This window comes from Adiantum capillus-veneris, chromosome 2 (genome assembly GCF_014529385.1).
Source record: "Adiantum capillus-veneris isolate H3 chromosome 2, ASM1452938v2, whole genome shotgun sequence".
In the NCBI taxonomy this organism is placed as follows: domain Eukaryota; kingdom Viridiplantae; phylum Streptophyta; class Polypodiopsida; order Polypodiales; family Pteridaceae; genus Adiantum; species Adiantum capillus-veneris.
Genome location: NC_140932.1, coordinates 180,899,061 through 180,903,176, shown reverse-complemented (window position 1 = coordinate 180,903,176; position 4,116 = coordinate 180,899,061). Strand labels below are relative to the sequence as shown.

At 42.3% G+C, this 4,116-nt stretch overlaps 1 pseudogene; it reads right to left on the bottom strand.

Moving 5' to 3' along the window:
- Positions 1–1,276: 1,276 nt before the first annotated feature.
- Positions 1,277–2,254, bottom strand: LOC147464180 (photosynthetic NDH subunit of subcomplex B 2, chloroplastic-like; annotated as a pseudogene).
- Positions 2,255–4,116: the final 1,862 nt, after the last annotated feature.

The window sequence follows — 4,116 nt, the reverse complement described above, 5'->3', positions numbered from 1 at the left end:
CAGCACGTCAGCGCAAATTGCAGTCATCCGTACAGGCATGCCACATCATCAGCTTCATATGCAATTGACTATTTGTGCGTGTGTGGGTGGGTCCGACTTTATTATGATTGTCTTTGGGTCACTTGGGCCCCATCGGACGGGGGTCCCATAATTTGGTAAGACTTTCATTAATTTGGCCCCCACTTAGCGAGGGCCGTAAGTTGGTGAAAACTTCTTCTGTTGCTTCTTCTTAGGGTTTAAGCCCCTCGGCCGGTGTCCGTAGGTTGGCTCTGTTCTTCAGTGGCTTGACACGCCAACAATTTGTGATAGTCTACAACAGATCAGCCTCAGCGTTTTCAGATTTCAACCCTTTCCCTCGCCGGAACCGGCTCGGATCTACATTCGCTAGCCTCTCCGTTGCAGTCCGGTACTTCGGCAGCCCATCGAGCCTCTCCTCGGCCATTTCCTCGCCGGCATCGAGTGCTTCCATTGCTGTCCATCATCGGCATCGTCAAGATCTGCATTTTCAGCCCTTCATTTCTCTCACATCGGGAGCACAAATCAGCCCCAGATCTACCCCTTGGTGGCCATCAGCAATTCTACGTCGAGACGAATCGAAAGGTGCACCAAATCAACCCCGGAGGTGCTTCATCTTGAAGAGTTACTGAGGCGACATTCTCCATTCGAGTCAGTAGAGTTTGCACTTGAGGTATGCATGTGTGTACATTCCATTTACGCAATCTAAAGCAAATACCACATTGACAGCCGTGTGGGGGGCCCTTAAGAGGGTTGGTTGGGACCCAAGTGGGTCTCTCTCTCTCTCTCTCTCTCTCTCTCTCTCTCTCTCTCTCTCTCTCTCTCTCTCATTCCCTCTCTTCAGGGAAAGAGGAAGGAAACATCATTCTAGCTAAAAGCAATCACTAACGCAAGCAAAAGAAGTAAAAGATAGGTGGAAGTGTAAAACCTAGATCTTCATCATTTCAATTCCGCTGCACCTGACATTTAAGTTGCAAGAGGTTTTTTTCTTTTAAAACTCTAACCCCTTAGGCTCCATCGGCCATCTTCTAGGTTCAATTTCTCTTGTCCCCTTGGCCATTCCTTTCCAGTTGGATATGCCACATCATCACTTTGTGACAGGAACAATAAAAAGTGTTTAATATGTATTTTCGGGGACAGGCAAATAGTTCAAGTATAATACAGAATGTATTTATCGGTTATTTACTATACACGGTTGTACCATTCAAATGATGGTAGTAAGTTTTGGTGCCATTGGCCTTTTGGTATATCAATAGAATATTCTCTCTCTCTCTCTCTCTCTCTCTCTCTCTCTCTCTCTCTCTCTCTCTCTCTCTCTCTCTCTCTCTCTCTCGTCCAGCTGCTACGGAGAGACGAGCCCAGATGATGGCTGACATCTACCACATTTTATATCCCCTATTAGCACAGGATGGAGCTAGCCAGCTTGATGCATCTACATGAATGCACTACCCTCAGCATATAGACATGCACATATCCCTAGTACTAGAGCTCCATCCCCCTCCACATAGATCCCATCATACACCAGGGACCAGTTTGGACTGTTTTGTCTTTCCCGATAGATGGAGGACACACACATATATACTTGATTTGACTAATAGGCCGACTTTGGCCTCATATAGACGATAAAAATCTCTCTCTCTCTCTCTCTCTCTCTCTCTCTCTCTCTCTCTCTCTCTCTCATACACAATGTACACCTGAACGTGCTCCTTTGGATCGACTGCCACCGACTGTACTGACCAATTGTTATTGCAAAGGCTAATGTGAGGATCAAGAGAGTGAGCTAAAGAGGGAGCCATGCCACCAGTTACAAAAAACTGCTGAGGAGTAGCCCCATGTACACTTCTATCAATGCCGTTGACGGAGCTTTCTGACACATCAGTATACAACATTTCTTCGCAGCTACCATGCCAAAGGCGGCAGCTGTAAGATGTGATCCGTGCCTCTGCCAATAGTAGGCGTACTGAGGTACCTGATGCCAGTTTGAGCTCTGCCACAGTCCTACCAGCAACATCCGAAAATTGCAGATTCTCTGAGCCAAATTTGTCCTGCAACTTTGGAGCTTGAAGTGGCTTCACCTCTTCGAGGCCCCTTGCGGAGCAATCGACCTGTAAACATATCCTGCTTGGCCTTGACTGAAGACCAAAAGGCTGATGCCATAATGATTTTGCATAGAGCTTGCTAATCTTCGAGTAACCTTCACAAACGAGCAGGCAGGCGCCTCCATGCAAGCTTCAAAAGTATCTGGATCACCAAAACGTTGTACAAGGAAAGGCAGAGTGTAATTGGTTCATATTCTTTAGCAAGAAAACTTTGCAGAGTGGATCTTATGTCAGTATGGTGGACAAAAAATTGAGCTCCGTGCTCGGAGTGCTCAGTGAAAAATTAAGCTAAAAATATTAAAGTTTAGCTTTGAAATTACCCAACATTGAGTCTGAGTCTTTTCAAAAGCCCCAGTAGTCTAGTAGAGCTTGAGTGTCAAAGGCATCTTCTAGAATAGCCTCTAATCATAAGCTTTGGTTGGCACTCTCGTCTGTGGACAATCTTGGTTGATGATTCACCATAACCAAGAAAAATATACTTTTTTGACTTTGGCTCATCTACTTTGGAGCACCGCAAAACAATTTATAGCGGAGAAGAATTCAACATGCACATAATAATGCTCACTAAGCTTTTGGAAAAGTGAATCTAATTTTTAGAATAGACAACCAAAGTGATGGTGTGTAAATGAGCAATTTAATTTCAAAATCAAGGTATTGATGTGTTTCTTGAAAATCATAGTTATGAAAATTGAGTAAACTTATTGCAAAGACAAGTTATAAAAAATTGAGTAAACTTATGGTAATAACAAGTTATTATTGATAGATTTAGGATGGATTAGTGAGAGCAGCACAATGATTAGAAATGCATCACCGCGGAACACTTGAGACCCAAAGTTTTTTGAGTTGGACTATTCTAAAAACCATGTATAGCCAAGTAAGAATGACTCTTTTTATACCAAGCATGTGGAGCTTGCTTTGAGCCATACAAAATCTTCTTAAGCATGCACACCTTGTTTTGTTCCTTTTTGAACAAAACCTCGAGGCTATGCTACTTGCACTTCCTCATGCAAATCATCATTCAAAAATGTAGTCTTTATGTCTATTTGATGTACATTCCAACCATTATGAGCCGCCAATGCTCAAATGCTACTAATGGTTGTCATACGACAAGTGGGAGCAAAAGTCTCATCAAAATCAATGCTCCCTTGAGCACACCCTTTTGTCATGATTTAGCCTTATAGTGATCAACACTACCATCATGCTTACTTTTTTACTTAAAGATCCACTTATAGCAATGGCTTTTTTGCTAGGGGTAAGTCACACAAAGACCATGTGCCATTCTTCACAATAGCATCATACTCAAATTGCATTGCATCCAACCAATTTTCCATTTTTTGTGCTTCGTCAAATGACAGGTTCTTCCTCCCTCTAGCCTACTCATTTTTATCCCTATCATCATCAATTACATCTTGTAAATCTGCATTGAAAACTGGCTGATTTGTAACATCATTTAAAACCTACATAGGCTCCACATGTGCTTCATTAGGACTTATATTCATACTCCCACCATTGAATAGATGCAACAACGTATGGTATGCATTTTGTGAGCTCATATATGTCTCCTTGGTACATGCTAACAACGATTGAACTGCATTGTCCACAAAAAATAGATTTCAACTAATCACGTTATGCTTTGTTTGTGAATGATATAACCTGTAACTTTTGCTTTCTGGACTATAACCAACAAAAATACATTTCCAAGCCTTATCATCCAATTTTTAGCATTGTTCCTGAGTCACCAAAGCATAAGCCAAGTAAACAAAGACACACAAGTGTCCAATAGATGATTTCTTGCCATGCCAGGCATGGAGTGATCGATGGCAATGCTTTAGTGGGACTCCTGTGTAGTACATAAATAGTGCACATGATAGCCTCAAGCCAAAATAGATGTGGCAAAGCTTGGCTCTTGATTATGCATCATGTCATCTCCATAAATGAAATGTTTTCCCTCTTATCAACACCATTTTGTTGAGGAGCATAATGCTTTGTACATAGGCGTTTA